We start from the raw sequence: 19,107 nt of genomic DNA, 5'->3' as shown, positions 1-19,107 counted from the left end.
CCGCCGTAGGTGTGCGAGGCGGGGCGGCGTTCCCTGAGCGTACATGGGGTATGCACATGGCTCGAGTGCCGTAACCAGAGCGTAGCTTTGGCACTGTAAGTTAACCCCTTTTGGAAATAACTTGTTTTTGGAAAACATGCTCTAGGCAGGCTGGGGTGCGGGCAGCTCAGGCTGGTTTGGTTTCGTTTGTATTACATTATTTGCGAGATCAGGATGGACAAAAGGCCTCCCCAATGCTGCCAGTAGGCTAGGAAGAAGTCTACTAGCTCCGTACTTCTATTATCATCAGATCGTGTCATAAAAAATATCCCAAATAACTCAAAAAACCCATCCAAAAGCAAAATAAGAAAATGCTACTCCTTTCAATGTCTTGGATTGATGTGAACTGCAAGCAGTCATCGATGCCTTCAGTGGTTGTGCATGAAAGATTACTCAGCTGTACTGGCAGACAGAAGGTTGTGTGTCCTTATTTTAGTGGTGTGATTGTAAAAATTTCCCATCTCAACTGTTCCATAAACTTTTTCCTTCATCTGAACCTTTTTGCTGTTCATCAGGCTCTCTTTTGCTTCTAGGGTGGACCAATGTGCTTTAAACTTCTGTTCTGCTTGTTTCTTGCTGTTCCAGAACACCTATTTTTTTCATCCTAGTGTTACTTTTTTAACAGGTTTGTTGATCAGTCAGACTTTTTATATGCTGTTTATGGCATATATTGAAGGGAGATTGGATTGTCATCACTGGTTGCTCTGGTTCTTAGTGAAATTTGAACCTTCTCTTCTTCAGTATATGAACTAAGTGTAATGAATCAGTGCAATGTCCTGCTCCAGAACCATGAAAGCTGAAGGAAAGAAAGCACAATGGTAATGAGTTGTATTATTTTGCCAAAGTTATAATAAACTGTAAAGTCAAACACCCAGAGATTAAGAAACTCCATATTTAATTTGCTTTTCCACATTAGTTACTTGTTTAAACATATATGTTTAAGAAGGCCTCTGCCAATTTGCCACTTTTGCCACTTAACAAATGGCAGATTTCTTCCTTTTCTGCTCATTCAGTGCAGATCCAGGTCTCATTTATTGCTGCTTGTTACCAGTCAGGCCTCAGGCTACATATGATTTTGACAATTTAATGTATCTCCAGTCAGGATAAATTCTTATAAGCTCTTTTTTTTTTTTATTTGAGGGAAGGACCAATGCCTAATTAGTGTCTGAAATTTTTGGTTCAAAGGTTACCAAGTTAATATTGGTAGGCTTTGAGAATACTGGAGGATGCTTTTGATGCTTGTATTCATAAATTTGTCCATGATGCAGAGGAGGGAGTGTGGTGTAGTCTGCTGAATTCTCATGTGGTTTAAAAGACACACCTTATATCTCTATAAACCGTGTAGATGTCATTCATCAAATGCATAAAGCAAAAACAAAATCTTGTAATTATTTTCTTTTTTCAAACAGACCAGGGTAGAACTCATTTTGGTTTGGGTGGTTCCTTGAGCTAGTGTTTCAGGGTTTACCTTTCAATAGAAACCCATTTTTAGTCTTCCACATGGATCTCTCCAAATTAATTTTTTGTTGTTGTTTTTTGTTTTGTTTGTTTGGGAGACTTCACCCCTCATGGAATTGGAGGAGGTTCAAAAATAGGATTTATGCTTAATGAGAGCACTGTCCAAAGATCAGATGACCTTAGGCCAGGTTTTCCACTTCTGTACAGCTCACCCCTCCCACCCCCCAAAAACAAACAAAACATTTGACTGCCAAATCAGAACACAACACACAAATCTATCTCTTGTGAAACTCATGGTTTCCTTGTCACGTATTGCAGAGGTAAGGGCTGGGAGTCAGAGCTCTGTGACATGGACCCATCAGTGGCTGGCTGTAGTTACAGCTTCTAATCTTTTTGTTTGTTTGTTTTGTTTTGTTTTTGTTTTATGTTTTGAGAGAGAGAAGCTGAAATTCATTGTGCCGTGAATTCATCTTAAGTGCCTGAAATTACTATTTTTTTTTGTTTGGAAATGTGATCCTTAAACAATCCTTGGTTTTTAGTCATCAGGATGCTTGAATCTTCAAAGTTTTTGTATTTTTTTCAATTGCTTCTTTTTTCTTGTAAATCTAAGTAATATGGTCTGTGTATACACTGAAATCAGCATCAACTGTGTGAAAAAGTCATATAATCGGTGAATAATTGATATTTACAATGCTACCAGATACTTATATTCATAATAGTTTTGTAACAATGCATTGCTTTGTATTTTCTTAATGCAGTGTATGAATAGTGGGTATCAAATGCGATATATTGTTGAAAGGAACTGCTGCAGTGTGGTACCAAAGATGTATTTTAATCAATGATGAGGTTTTTTTTGTCTGCTTTTTTCTGATGAGTGTCTCTGGATTTTACTGTTTTAGCTCTAGTAATTGTGAAGTAAGTGGTGATACCTTGAGGACAAGCGTGAACCAGAGCTGAGTACACAACCCAGGGTGCAAAGAAGGAGGTTCAAAAACCTCTACATTCAGGCAAAAATTATTTATCACCTAGCTGTAGTTACACTTTGAAGTGAAGTCTGCTTAAATGCAAAGGAACAATTTTCTTTTCTTTGAGAAGAAAGAAACAGGTTTAAAAATTTACAGAGTAATTAGATTTTCCAGTTCCCTTGACCTACATTTATTGCTGAGATTAGAAACTGCAATGTTCAATAACTATGTTCTGGCAAGTTTTATGTGACTTTCTTTGCCACTCTTAGTTTATTATGGTTAATAAAAAAGAAATATTTGCTTTGGAGGTACTTTTAGTCCTCTACTTAATATTTGCTCTGGAGAGGGACAGATACCTAAGATTTTTTGTCACCTCTTCAAATAGCGCATCCAATTAATGACTTTATGTTAGGGAAACCAGTGTCTTTAGTTATTATTCTAGCTGATCATTTGCTCTGCCACATTTATAACATTTTTTTGTTATTCAACAACTAAACCAGCACAAAACCCCCAAAGTTCAGGAGCAAACAGTGTCTTAAGAATGCATCCTTCTAGTGCTGCATAGCCTGGGCATTTGGAACGGTAGGTCCTCATTCAGCTGCTCTGAGGCCAGGTGAAAGGGTGCCTGGAGCTGAAGCCTTGTCATCATTTCAGCAGAAGCTGCAGTAACTGCAGTGCTGAGGCTGGAAAGGTTAGCCTAACTGCCAGACTGGTGAGCAGCTTTCCCCAAACTAGAAAAAAAGTCTTGAACATAATTGAATATAAGAACATCTGGTTTACGGAAAATGTAAGGATTCATTGGGTTAGTTCTTATTTGATTTACTCCACCAAGATACAATAGGAGGGAGTAGTGATTCTTCTGAGATTTTATATATTTGGCAGGAAAAAAATTACTTTAGGTAAGCAAGCAAGTGAGAACTGTGCCAAGCCAGCTTCCCTGCAGACTTAAAATATTATCTTTTTAATGATTTAGCAGTTATGAAAATGCCAGCATTAGTCTTAAAATAATTTTAAGTGCCAAAAAATATGCAAAAGGCTTGCCAATTCATACATGCACTCTCTTCTGGTAAACACTGAACAGGAAGAACTTTGAAAAATTGAGCACTTACATATTTCTAAATCATGCTGCTACATAAAGAAGCTTTTATGAAGTAAGTCCCACATTATCTTTTCCCTTAGAGCCACATTGTCACCTGGCTGTTGTCAGCTGCCCTTTGAAGAGAGTACACATACATGCTCATTACAACAGGAGTAGGATTCTCCATCCACAGGGCTCCCTAATTTTCAGGTGAATCTAGACCACTGCTACAGGTGCCAACAATTTTTTTTTCCTTTGGTTTATTGTTGTTGAACAACAGGTATGAACTGTATGCAATTACACTGTTACTGTCTGCCAGTCCAGCTTTATAATCTTGACTTTTATCAAAAAGTATAGTTTGCACTGCTTTGATGTCTGGTAAAAGCGACCCTGCCAGTAAAGATGGGGATTAGTATCAAATGCTTATGAATGGGGATGAATAATAGTCACCATTTAATTGAAAGGGGGAATCAATTAAATGCAATTATGTTCATTTGAATGTAGACATCTGAGCACATTTATTTTTTACATATTTAGATAACTGCCTATTTTTTGTGCTTTTTTTCCGTGTTCATTGAATTCTGATTGATTTGGATTTGCTTAAAATTGAACTTTTAGCAAAATAGAAAAAGTGCTACTCTATGTAACTGTTTAGCATATATTATTGGGCTTCTGTGATAAAGTTGTTTTGACAATACTCAACTTCATTCAAAGTACTTGAAGAAGATGTTTTGTAGTAATACAAAATTCTTTTATTTTTGTCATAGAGACAATCTAAAATCTAAAGGATTTGTCCAAATTCCATGAAATAAGTAAGTAGAAAGTAAGATCACTGTTAGGTATTTTAGATTTTCTGTGAGATTATGTAATTTTAGATTTGGGGTTAAGCTCCTAAGGCCATAAAGCTTTGTTAATTGTATCTCCTGTTGCTTAAAGTCATAAATATTCCTCCCATGAAAGGTGCATTTCACAATAGGGTCCTTAGTATTTTCTCTTCCTTAGTTATGAATTCATTGCCATAACACTTTTTAAATTCAAGTTTTGATTTAATTCTGGTAGTAGACTACTTATAGTGCAAGTGGGTGTAGTTTGGAGAGACTATATGACTGACTTACAGGCTTGTTCAGTGATGAAGTTATGCCTTCTAAGTGATTGCAATGAAATCCTGATTTATGTGCAAAGAAAATTGTAAGTGTGGCTCCATGAAGACCTTTGTTGATCCTCATTCAGTTTTCTGGATAAAAAAGGGTAAAATATGTCTAGGTTTTGAGGAGTTTGGCTTATTGGAAAGATAGGACTTCGCTTATTCAAAGCTGTGAAAATACCCAGATAGTTTTGGAGGTCTACCTGTGGTTAAGATGTTACCACTCCCAGAGCAGCAGCAAGCCTGTAATAATTACCAGCTGCTCCAGTGTCCTGGTTTAATGTACAGAGGAAATTGGACCATGAACTGAGTTGCCAAGAGATGGACACATGTTCTGTTTGGCTAAATCTGTGCAGTATTTTTCCCAGCCATGGGCTGATGTAAAGAGTTTATAGTGGCCTTACATCAAAACCACGCAGCCCTTTCTGGCAGAACCTACTTACTAGAAGCCAGGTTAATAATAAAAGGGTAGCGGTATTATTATCAGTGCATCAAAAATGGAAGAATAGAATGTCATTTACGCAATCTTCTTTCCTAATCTAACAAAAGTCTTCTTGGCTAGACTTGGCACTCAAGTCTCATAGAACAGGTTATTTGTTTGTTATGCTTATTTTGTTATGTTTGTGTAGCCAGGTTACTGACTATTTGACCCTGTCTATTTCTGATATGACTTTACATAAATCTAGCAGAAGAGTTTGAATGACAATGCACATCTTTTTTGACTGTAGAAAAATGTAATTTGTGGCAGAAACACTGGGGGCTTGAATGTTTTATGTTTTATGAGGAAATGTGCTAAATAGCAGTGGAAGTTATTTTGTGTACCTGTGAGTTGAAGAAATACTTGAGATAATTACTAAAGGTAATTCTACATGAGCAGTAAACACTTATTAAATTTTGCTCTTATATCTGGTAGAATTTCAAAGATAAATGGAAAAAGTGATTACTACAAAGGTGTGGTGGCAGAGGGGGCAAAAAAGCCCTGAGTGCTCCTCTCCTTGTTTTCATCTGCAGACTTAATTCCAAAAGGGTTTAGACTTAATTCCAAGGATTTTGACCCTTATACATTTAGTCAGGCTTAACATTTCTTGTTGGAAGCTCCCTTTAAAAAAGAGTAGATAATAAAATCATTGGATCATTTAAGTTGGAAAATACTCCCAAATGCTGATAGATACGTACAACAGTATGGGTGGAGCAGATTTATAATAGGTAACCCACAAATTTTAATCATAGTTAGTCATTATCATCTTTATGACCCATTACAAGACTTTTAAGATTGATTATGGGCTTCCTGAAAACATCCAGATGTGCAAGCTGCTCATTGCTCTGTTTCTACGGGAATGTTTGATGACTGAATGTGTTACTGGCTTTGGAACCAAATTGCAGTGGGGCCTGGTATTATCACTTATATTTCAGTGCTTTTGTTTCAGACTGTGCTTTGGCTACTGTTACTAAAAATATGCAGCAGAGCTGTTTGCAATTTAAGAGTTGAACCTCCTGGTGTTAAGAGGCCAGCAGAAGGTAGCATTTAAGCTGTGCCTCAGGGCTCTGCTGAGGTCAAAGGCACAGATGTGTGCCTGGTTTGTTTTTGCGCACAGAAAATCGTGCAAGGACAGTCTGTGGGCAAATGGAAGATTTGCATATAAATGTACATGTTGGTAGCAGTAGGAAATCACTCTGGTGGCTCTGGATTTTAGCCTAGTGATTTCCATATGCTTTGGGTTCTGTTGCTCAACTTCTGAGCAGGTGGAACATGTTTTCTGTGTATGGCCACAATAAAATAGTATTGGTATGGGGGATGCATTCAAACATGAATATGTTATTAAAGCTAGCCAGCCTCAACTTCAGTTTTAGTGAAGAATTGTATTTATCTTGACAGCTTGTATCCAGAAAACTTTCCAGGACCTCTGAGATAGAATCTGTGCTTGAGAAAGATCATCAGAATGGTGGGATGGTTGGAGCGCTGAGACTCAGTAAGCTCCAAATTAGGAAAAGCCAAGTAGGGAATTTCTAGCTATTACTCTGACAAGTGCTCCGAGTGCTTTCCTTTATTGCACAAGCCACATGAATTATTTAAATATTTACATTTATTTAAATTTAAATTATTTAAATTGCATATTTTGATAACCATCTATTGAAACTTGTTCCTTTTTGTAAATATTTTTCCTCTCATGCAGCTAGTATGAAAGTGGTCCACTATTTGTGTGTAGGTAATCTTGAGAAGCATTCACCGATAATATAGTTTTTCTCGATAGTAATTTCAATTTCCCAAATTTTAGGAAGATAGAAATAAAAAAATGCACTTGTACAAAAAATACGGTTACACAGAATAAAATCAAGTTTTCCTCCTGGAGTTTCCCCAAAGCATATCAGGCTTTAGTTACTACTTTATAATAACTACTGTTTGTTTCCAGTAGAAGCTGAGTAAATGGTTACTGAACTTTGTCCTGAGAAACAATAAATGTGGACAATTTCAAATCAAAGACTGGGGGTGTTTGATTCTGTAATTCAACTTGTCATTGAGCTGTCTGTTAACAGCTTCACATCTTTCAGTGCAGTGAGGTTCAGATTTTACTATTGTCTAGGTAACAACTGTTAAAATATTGATGGCAGTGGTATTTACTGTAAGTATGCTGTAAATTAATACCTGTTCTATTGTTACTACTTGTAAAGCTGAACTACAGTAGGAGTTGATCTGTCTGTTGTTTTATTAAAGTTCCCTATTTCCTGGATTTGGGATGAAATCTAGCTGATTTGGATTCCTCCATAGAATAAAAATGTTTTCTATTCTGGTAAAAAGTGTTTCTCAGGAAGAAAAGTTTTGTTATTGTTTTAGGATTTATCTGGTCTGTCTGTTGCTCATATTGATAGACAGTGCCTCTTGAGGTTATAGCCTTGTCTGAAGTCTGCTTTTTAAAAAATATTCTACCTTTGCTGTATTACTTCATTTGTTGTCCTATTAAATAACTAATGCAACAAAATCTGTCCTTCCACCATGCTTGGGCAAGCTTTGTAAGTTTACTTTGCTGACTATATTACATAGAACTGTTCATGTCATCTTAGTTGACTTACATTATGACATTGTAGCTCTATCTTTATCATAAGATTTCCTAAAATATTCTTTTCAGCTTTATCTCAATGCTCCCTTACTTATGTGACTGTACACATGAGTTTTCAGGGATTCTGCTGAGTTCATGTCATTCTCAACAGGTCAAGTGGAGTGTAGAGGGCTTACAACGTTTTAGCAGTGTTATGCATATTTAAATTAAAATTTGACTTTATAAAGCTTCATGTTCCATTTAACATAAATTTTAATATTACTTTTTCCTTGGATAAAGTAGTAATAAATTAGTAAAATTTCTGATTAAATTAAAAATTATTCTTCTGAATGAGTACTTAATATTTTCACTACGGACAAAGGGTAGGTGAAAAAAAATGTAAAATTTCTTAAAAGACAGTGTATCTCCATAAATTACATGTATATAAATGAAAACTCGGGGATAAGGGTTTAGGGTACACCTTAATTCTAATTTTAGTAGCCAGTTTTAACATTTCTCACAGGATGGAAAAGGGTGAATTTTCTTATGATTTTTTGTATTATTTCCTGAACCTTACTGTTGCTATCTTTAAGAATTTAGATAAGGCATCTTTATATAGGAAAGAAAATTCTGGCAATGGCAATGCATTACTGGAAGCATAAAAGATGTCACAAACAACCTTTTCTTTTCCTAATGACATTTATAGACCTGATTTATGTGGTTCAGTGTTTGTCGCTCTTTCCTTCTGCCTGAATAATGAACACTAATCCTAGAGAAAGACCAAAGATCCCATGGATTGCTAGTATTAGCAGGAGGCTTGCAAGAATGATCCACCAAAGACAGTGCTTTACTATGGATCTTGTCAATTTGAGTTTTAAAGGAAATGAAGATATTGTGGTTTAAATTAAGTTGGAAATAGGATTTAGAATTTGACTGAGGACACATCTAGATTAGATTGGTTTGAAGGCATAGATTTCACAAGTCATATCCTGATTATGGAAATGCTAAAAGATCAGTTTTATTTGCAACTGCAAATTTGTTGCTATTCAAAGTGGTGGCATGTCTTTTGAAATCATCTATTATACTCAAGATACTTGCCTTGAAATGTGGCTGAAACCAGATTTTGCAATTGAATACTTGGAGTTTTTGCAAGTGTTTTTCCCCTGATAGTAGGACCAAAAGTGCAGATAATTTCTAGAGATGCATTGTAAGTGGCACCAAACAAAGTCTACTAAAATAAATAAAAACTGACCACATGAATTAAAATTCTGTAATATAAATGGTGAGCATGTGCTTTTTAGATTTTATCTCTTTCCTTTTCTGATTTTCTCTGATTACCTCAAAGATTTTTCCTTTTATCTTTTCTTTTACCTTGGGAAGTGTTATCCTCTTTGTATCAGTTCTATGTAGTATTTATATCAAAGGTGCTGCCAGATCGACTTTTGTCAAAGGTCTGTAAGGTTTTTTGGGCCTTTCATGTATGTGAAAGCAACCTGAATAGATCCAGTTGTGGAATTGGTATTATGCTGGGTAAGACTGTTGTGAGTTTATAATTACATATGAATTGTTTTGTGTTGGCTCCAGTGGCATGTTTTCCTTGTTCAATGACACTGGAGCAGTCCCTTTTAACTACGAAGTCTGCCACTCAATTTGTCCCCAGTTGAACTCAATGTACAGGCCTCTTATATAATAAAGTGCAAATAACAAAGAATGAACATGTAGTACGAGTACTTTATTATAAAAATTTAAAATTGATGCTGACACTACCCATTCTTAACAGTTTTTAAATACTGTGTGTGTGCATTATACAGAAATGGTAGTTTATTTTAAGGTTCTTTCACTGTTTTTCCTGTTACAATGATTTTGATTCAGAGAAACTGCTTCAGTAAATTAATTTCTAAAGGTACTGTAAAATTCGTTCTTATGTTAAGGATTGTAAACTTCTACAGATGTGACAATAATTTTTCTGCCTTGGCAGATATTTTAAGACATCTTTCATGCCTATAGCTATTGAGCATTTTCCACAGTATAAGCTTCAACTTGATGTACAGTATATTACCTCATTGCCATTCTTAGTGAATAGACTTTAAATACTAAACCAAATTTTAAATGTAAAATGATATAAAGAAGCTATACTTTCATATACTTTCTTTTTCAGTAATACTTTATGAATCCAGCTACTTAAAAATGTTACTTTGTCATAAGAACTCTGGAGCACCTGTTCAATGTGGTATAATAGAAACTCAAACTGGATGTTCTTTCACGTTTGACTTTTCATCTGCACCATTGGATGGCTCTACTTCATTGGCTGCAATCACAAGAAGAAACTTAACACACTGACCTTCCTCATTCATACTTGGTAACATCCCCATCTAACATAACTTGAAACTCAGCTTTGTGAGTAATGTATTTGTGCTGTAAAAGCTGAAGAGTACTAGAGGAAGAAGAGGGTGTGATTGAGTGAGTGTGGGGAAAAGAATGTGCTCAGAAACATGTAAGGCAATGCATGGAGCCAACCTGTAGGTTGGTATAGAGGGTTGTCCCGGGAATAGGTGACTCTTCCTGGGTGTGCTGAAGGGGCAATGAATTTTTATTAAGAGCAGAGAGATACACGGCTGAATGCTTGCTTTTAAAGAATTCTCTGTTTCCCAGTTCCCTTTCTTCCCTTTCTTCCCTTTATGCCTATTTCTACAGTGATAAGGTTATCTTGGCAGCAAGGAAGTTGTGTGAGCCATAACCATTCCTAATGGAACGGCAGTTATGACTGTTCTGCTATGTGGAAGGGCTGGTCTGCTCAAAGATTGCTTCACCTTTTATTGTAGTTGACTGTAATCCAACAGACAGCAGTAATAACAATAACAACAAAACCACAAAAACAAAAAACCCAAACCAAAAGCCAGGAAGCTGCTAATTGATTTAGATTTCTAGTATTTCATTTGCAGTTTGTTTACATTTCACTTATTTTGAGTCTTTCCTTGCTCTTCAGTTTCAAACAACTTCATTGAATAGCCTGAATGAGCTTGTAAAAGGTGTACAAGTGTTTTTCCTTCACACAGGTTCTAAGTCTTGAAACGTATTGAGTCACTCTCTTGAAATATAATATTATGTCTGAGTTATTCCACTGTAGAGAAACATACAGGATGAGATAGGATTATCTATAGAAATGCCTTTCCTGGGATGGATGATCAGAGTTAATGGTCTCCACTGCCCTTTAGGAGATCTTCCAAGACGTTTAGTGGGTGCTGTAAAGGCGTTGCAGAGCATGCGAGGCTGAATTCTGGACAGAAAAAGGCAGAAATGATCAAATGGTTGTTTTCTTTCTCCTGTGCCTCATTTTGGTGAGCTGTATGCCTTAGTAAAGGTCTGTTGTGTTAATTCTTCCCACTAAGAATTTTAGCCAAGCTGATTATTGATTGTGTGTGCAGTACAGAGATGAGAAGTAGGGTCTACTCTCTGCCCTCATCTCCTATTGTATCTCTTGGTGACTTTCTAATTTGGTGACAATACTGTACTTACTCTTTACTCGTGCTGGATAAAATATTTTTTGATAGTATGTTCTAATTATATTTGTGGTAGCATGTGGAGTAGTATTTTCAGTATGCATTTTTAAGGGAGTAGAAGACTCCTAAGAAAGATTAAATGGATGTCGGTAGTAATACTGTGGATTTTGTGTCTTGTCACACATAAAAGCCTTCAATATTTGGTAATTCTTTTCCCCTCCTCACCTCCTACTAAAAAATAAATCAGTCCTGTATTTTTCTGTATTTTTCATTTTCATAATTGAAAACCTGCAGGATTTGGCCAATGGTGGCTTTTCCACATGTTGCACTGTTTTATACTACTCAAATTATCTCTGTATCTGTATTTCTGAACAATTTTTACTTAGTAAGTTAAATGTGGATGTCTTATAAAAGTTCAAGCAAAATTAAATTTTACATTCTCAACATTCTCACATCTGTCTCTGATACTATGTTTTGCTATATGGATATGGAAGTAGAAACTTGGGACAACTGAAATCAAGTCTGAGCATTTGATGTAAAAATAATGAATTTCCTGTAATTAAAAAAAAATCCCTCATGGGCAGACAGTTCTAGAACTTGTCACATTAGGGTTTCTTATAACATCCTTTGAAGGATTTTCTTTTTTACAAGTGCTTCTGGAAACAATGGGATCACTGGCTTATCTAGCAGCATTATTTCTATGACTTTAATGGTAATCTTGTGCAGAAATGAGCATCAAAATGACATAAGTAGATAATTTAAGTAGTAACTTATATGACTCATCAAGAGTCACCTAAGTAGACTCAGATTAACTGTGATACTAATTTTATGAACAAGGACTATTTTCAAGCAGTAAAATTTACAGACTGGCCTCTGTAAATACTAGAGACCTATTTTGCAAGGGCAACGTAAAGCTAGTAATTCTTACTTTGTTTTGAAATAGTATACAAAAATTTTAAACTTTCCTTTAAAAAGTCTCCCTCTTCCAGCAGTGTAAACATCTCAAATTGCCCTCTTTGTGAAACTGAAATAGTTGCAAATTAGCTTGTGGGGTTTTGTTTGGTTTTGTTTTTCTGTTTTCTTCCTTTTGCTCCTCAGCTCTCTTCAAGGACAAAATGGTTGTTATTTGAGAATATGTTAGCAGTGAGTTCTTGACTGAACTGAAAGTGAAGTGGAACAATAGAAAGAATTTCTGAAATAAAACAACAAGAGTAAGCATCAAAACAAAGAATGGAAATGAAAGGGAAAGGCAGGTGTGAAAAAAGGGTAAGGCAGATATGCATGGCAAAAATAAAAAAGATAACAAATATGATTTTATGGTGCTTACTAGCTGCAGTTAATAAAAATGGTACTTAATTTGCCCATGTGGATTAAGATTTTTGTTTTTGCATCAGTGAAAGCACTTTGCTGCAGCTACCAACTACCATTTTGGGAACTTCATTGCATACAGTATTTCTGATATTTCCTCTTTAACCAAGAGCCAACATTTTGTTCCCAAAATGTGATGACTAAACAGGAGAACAACTCTGAAAATGTGCTTAGCTTTAATTTTTTTACAGTCTGAAACTTTTATTACATAGAAGTAATTGGTAAGATTGCAGTTAGGAAATAGAAATATGTCCAGAATGGAAATAAGTTTATTCAGGCATCTTACAAAAACAGGCTTAAAAGAACTTTGTCTTCAGGAGGAACACAAAAAAAATTAGTTACTTAGATGACACTTCTATCACCTGATAAATTCTACATTAATTCTTATTATTCACTGATGAGAAAGGACTACTTGCTCACCTGCAAGCCAGTCATATCAGTCTAATGGTATCAGTATATTGGTACAAAATTTTTTACAGATGAAGAAAATGAATTTAGTATTTCTCTGTATTGTTTTGTCAGACAATTGTTGGTCACTGTTCTGATGTGCTAACGGTGTAGCAAATCGTTGTAAGCCAATGGCAAGAACTGCTGACCTAGGCATTCCTGTGTTCAGGAATTTTCAAACTTAAAGCATCACTTTCAAGGCACAACTCTCAGCTTACAGCAGCCTGCCAGAAATCAGAACATGTAATTAAAGTGCAACTCCTAGAGTATCAGTCTTCATATTTTTTCCATAACTAGTTTGTAGAAGCCTCTTCTGGGATGGGGGAAATTTGATTTCACTTGTATCTTCTTGTAATCAGATATAGGTTATTCTAGATGTAAAGTCAAAAAATGTCAGAATACTGTTTAAACCGTAGCAGTCCTGCCTTGGAGTAGTGCAGTGGACCACATGACATTTTTAGTCCTACTTTTTCAAGTCCTTGTTCTTGAAAGAAATATTTTTTTCCTGATTTTTTTTTCCCCATTGGAAGCAGGATAGTCTGACCAGTAGCAGTGTCTCATTTATGCAAAAGGAGATAAACTGTCAGTCAGCTGTCACTGCTGACAGCCTGTGATGACACATGGCATGCAGAAATAAGTGATGTCTGTGGTGGTGTGTCCATGAACCCTTTAAGACTTTAAGCATTAAAAGTAATATAAATAATGACTATGATTTTGTGCATTTATCTCTTTTTCCATAGCAAGAAGGCTTTCTACCCCTGGTCAGGGTTTCTTAGGATAAAACCTGGTTTTGGAATGCATTTCTGTTAATATGCTGGAGAACAAGACTCAGCATGTGCTAGCATTCTCAATTTTCTTTGACATTCATGATTTCCAGCACAGCTGCTTTTTTTTTTTTTAATAAATGTCAGATCTGTGTAATGCCAACAACGTCTCATTGCCAGAAAAAAAAAAAAAAAAAAAAACAAAAAATCAAAACCCAGGAGGCAATAAATGGAATTGATTTTTTAAAAGCTCTTTTTCCTCTTAAAGTAACTGAGGAACATGCAGGTTTTCAGAACAAGATGTGTTTACTTTGGCAATAGCTGCCATATGTTATTTTTCTTTTTTTCTTCAATCATCTCTCATAAGGGGGATAGAACACTAACAGAACATAACTCTAAAGAGGGTCACCCCTTAAATGCACATTTCCTTGTGGTATTATAAACTGGTGCAATGAAATTGCTTGACAGTCAGGATAACTATGCCCAACATTTTTTCATGTAAAATAGCTGTTAAATATAACACAATTGCCCAGTCTTAAATCTAATTTTCAAAGATGTGTGAAAGTAAGAGGCGATTAGGAATTTCCTTAAGATTTGACTATGCTGTCAGAGTTTCTGAAAAAGGTATGCTGATCTAGTGGTAGCCAGCCACTGCTGTCACTTAATGTTAAAAGCCATACATAATGATATGCTTCCTGATGTCTCTTTTTGTGCTGGCTGCGTGGTTATCTCCTTGCAAAACTGGCATGAATCATGCCTTAGATATGCATGTATTTTTCTTCCTTTTTCCTGGAAAGGCATTGAAGCAGCAACAGGGTAGTATAAAAGCTTCTCACTGCTGTTGGAGGGCAACACCAGTAAAGCTAAGACTGACAAAGGCATTTAGGAGCCTGATTCCCATTGAAATCAATATAAACTGGGTGATTAAAGGCACTGCATATATGGGTATGGCTTCTGGCTAGGCTGCAGAACAATGTTACTGGGAGGAACCACGGATGGGATGGAATCAAACAGCACATTTTGGGTTCCATTTCCTTTCTCATGTTGGTCCCACCCATTGTTTGAACAGTGCTAGTCAGCCCTCTGGCCATGAGCAGTGATGAGTTTGCTGACAGCTTCTTCTTTGTGACAGTCAAGTTGAGCTTTCCATTGAGAATAACCCACAGCAAAAACTCCTTAGTTTCTGTGTGCCATCTATCTTTTTTTTCAAATTCTGTATCAGCCACAGATGTGTTAGTGTATGATATATATTGTTTCTCACTTTTTAACTTAAGATAGTAATTTCTGCAACCAGCAGCATGCATTTTGCAATTGTATTTTAGAAAGCTGCTTGTTTCATGGTTTATTTTATGTTTGTGTGCAATTAAATCTAAATGCCCCCCTCTATTAAAAAAAAAAGTTTTTTAATCCAGAATTTGTGTGGTGGCATGTTTCATAGCTACCATAGTTGTGAAGGTGAGGTAACAGCAGTGACTCTGGATTTTCCTCTGTGGAATTTCTATTCTGTCTTCAGGATGCCTATAGTTCATATGCTCTGAAATGAAATGCAAAACATGCTCAGTGTTTGTATCTACTGTCACTACATTATGCAAACACAGCCATCACTGTCTTCTGAGCTGTAGTCTGCCTTGAAGACTTTCTTGTGGAGCTGCCCACACAAGAAGTTCTGCAGATGGAAGTTGTAGCAGAAGCTCCCAGCATTCAATCCTGAGCTGGAAACTGAAGATGGAATGTACTTATTGCCAGACAAAAACCAAAGCCCTCAAGAAGAATTGGAATATATTTAAAACAAATTCATATTATACCAGATGTGAACATATGAAAGGTGATATGGAGGCAGTAACATTTCCAATGGTGCTCAGGGTTAATTGATAGGCAGGTGCCTGTGCTGTTTCATAACTTTATCCTTCTCTATCAGCAACATGGCCTCTTGATTATTGCTTATAAAAGCATTGGTAGAGGATAAAATTACCAGAAATTCTGAGGCATTTTTAAATTTTAGCATTTTGTTAATCTTGATTCTTTCCTGGATGTTGGATCACCAGAGTTTTTTTTTTTTTCAAAACAGTTTCTCAGTAGGACTGCAAGCCCATGAAATATAGTTGACATTTAATATATACCTATACTGCAAAGTAGAGTTTCATTTTGCTATACTGTCTTATATTGCTTTTGAGAAAAGTGTAAAGGGAAAATGATTCTTCTTGGTAGACTAATAGGAGTTTCTCATGGCTTAACTTCCTCCCCTTAAATTTTAGTATAATCTGAGTTCATAAGAGCATTAAGTTAGGCAATTGAAGTGTGGAATAGTGAATGTCCAGCTTCATTTTGAAATAGCAGACTACAGGATGTTTTGGAAGTTTGGCACAGTTTGCACTGAGATGGATGTAATTCCTTGGATGCTTCTCAGCTTTTTCATGGCACCTTACTACATTTCAATGCCCTTCCAGTTGTGATCCATAGCTTCTAATAAAACCTAGCCTACTAAGAGAAATTTAGTGTCTCAAGTATTTCTGAAATCAAATTGCCAATTTTGTTGTCTATATGAGTTCAGAGCTCTAATGATAACTCCCTGTATCTACATTGCAGTTACAGGTAGGATAGCAATGCTCACATATTGATCTAGCTAACCTAGACAACAGCACTGAAAATGCAAAAGTGTTGCATTTGGCTCCAGCTGTACAAATCTGGGCTGTATGCTGGTACTGTGTGGTAGCTAAAGCCTTTGCAATGCTTCTTTGGTTATAGCTGTTGAGTTTTGGTGTAAGTCGGTTTCAGTTCTACCTTTGACTGCAGCTTACCAGCAGCCTGAAACTCATTCTGAAGAAAGAAGAGGTTCTAATACTAACGAAAATCTTTAATTTGAAGAAAAACAGCCAAAATGAAAGAGGTGATGTTACATATTATGACTACTTGTTTGAACTCACAGCTGCCTTCTTGACAGGGAAGCACTAATGTTGCAACATCAGCAGCCAGATCGTGTCTGTCTGGCTTTTGGGTCCAGCTCGACTCAGAAACTGTGTTTATGTGCAATTCATATAGACCATCTAAGTACTTCGCCTTTTTCTTCTCCAGACTGAATCAATTTCAGCATACTTTGCCATATCATATTATTGTCATTCTGGCACTTATTACTGTCATTAATGCCATATATATGAATCCAGGAGCTCATCTGATCTAGAAAAAAATCACATGCACATGACATTTGTTTGCTTCTCAAAGGTTTTGAGTCACTGGAGGTCCACATTTTTAAACTTTTCTTTAGAAGCATGAGCTACATTATAGATCTCCTTTAAAAGAACAAGAGCAAGGTAAGAATCTGTGGTTAAATCCCCTCGGCTGGGTAGCCGCTTGCTTCCTCCCTCAGTGTGCCATGCTCTGGCAGCGCAGGCCTAGGCCATGGCTTGGGGTCAGCAGGCCTGAGGTAGGAAGGGCTCAGCTAAGCCAAGCCCTCAGCATGCCGTAAGCTGGAATGCCTGGCATGTGGCTAACAGCACTGGTGAGGCCTAAAGCATCAATGACTTTCAGGTGCCAGGGCTTTGAAAGCAGATTTATATTTATAAATGAAGTGTTACTTGGCGCAGAGCCAGCTGAGGTGACGCGTTTCTGGGCCTCAGCAGGCCCCTGTGCTCTCCTCATTCTGTGGCAGATGCAGGAATGTGAGGGAGCGTGTTCCCTGGCGGGGAGCTGGGCTGATGGGAGTTGCTTTGCAGTTTTTTTGTTGATTTCCACAGCCAATTACTCTGGGTCAGCTGAGGTATGACACTTGATTAGAGTCCAGCAATTCATTTGAACCTTTAAGCCTTTAGACACCTAAAAATCTCTGTGGATGTGGCACTAATGATGTCGAAGCAAGTTATCTGGAAGTGCTTTTATCTAGCAGTTGACCAGGGAAGACTGTTAAGCCTGCATTGGAATGAGAGGGGAGCAGCTGGCAGGGCATTTTTCCACACTGCTTTGGAACTTGCACTTTCCCCAATACCAAAATAGTTCTGGGACATGCTGCAGTGGCCCACTTGTTTTTCTTAGCAGTAAGGGGTTGGGAGGATTCTGGGGGAAGATTGTAAATATATCTTTTCAGCTGTTGGGCTATGTTTATTATCCAGTAAAAGGGAGCTACAGCTTTAGTATATCTTTATAACTAACGCTCTAAAAATATAACCTCAACCAAAGGGTAAGCATCTCTTTCTTTAGAGTAACTGTATTCAGATGGAGTACAATCATAGAATCATAATGAGAAAGGAGGCAAGTCCATTCTGCTGAGAATTAGAAGAACGTGTAGCAGTGTATATATATCAGGATACTGAGGATAACGTTTGCTAATGAATTGAGGGTAAGTTCTCAGTGAACTGATATTTATTCTCTAATTTTAACTACAGTAAGTTTACCTAATATTGGATTGCCATTTGCTTCCTTTCTACGAACATGCACAATTACTCTAAGTAGAGGGCAGAATTGTGGTTATGAAAGACAGAAAATGGGAATTATTTTTTCAGCCTATTTTAGTTCTGTAGACTTTATTAGATTCAAAGAAAAAAATCACCTTCCACCACTCTTCCCATCATATATTTGCTCCAAGAAATGGAAGATAGGAGGAATGGTAGTTGAAATGGGATTTGAAAAAAGCCTTTCATATGTTAATGACTGTAGTGACATGATAAATGTCAGGACAGAAACAAAGTCTTCTTGAAAACAATGTAACTTCAAAGAGGAATAAAAAGCGCCAAACAGCAGATTGCTCAGTACAAAAGGGTAATTTCTCACACATTGGGTTATAACTCTTACCTCACTTCCCTTCAAAATTTTAGGGACTGGGCAAAATAAAGTTGTATTACAATGCTATCGTAACTCTATATAGAAGATCAGGAGCTGGTATCTCATGGACAAATATAACCCAAGCTTTGAGATGCCATGGGATCATATTTCATTTACATCATAAGTTATAAGTGGTCTCTACATTAGATTTTCCTCTCTTTCCATCACCTTCTACCTTCCAAAGTACTTCTAAATAGATTACATCTCTTTGGAGTTATATTTGCTTTGCTAATGGCTATTTTTGGGCTATCAACTGGCCAGCTCTACTGAAGCTCTGCTTCAGTGTCTTGTCTAATTTAGAAACTTACTTGAATGTAAATTTCAAAGCCCTGAAGTCCCATTTTCATAAGTGACTGATGACCCTGTAATTCTGCTACTCTTGAAAAGTTGAACCCACACCTTACTTTTTTTTTTTTTTTAAATTTTTTTATTTTTAGAGAGAGGATGAGGCACCGAGAACAAGTTTCAAACATTTTTTCATAGGCATGATTTAGAAT

This window comes from Geospiza fortis, unplaced genomic scaffold (genome assembly GCF_000277835.1).
Source record: "Geospiza fortis unplaced genomic scaffold, GeoFor_1.0 scaffold186, whole genome shotgun sequence".
Taxonomy (NCBI): Eukaryota; Metazoa; Chordata; class Aves; order Passeriformes; family Thraupidae; genus Geospiza; species Geospiza fortis.
This window is presented reverse-complemented; position numbering follows the sequence as displayed.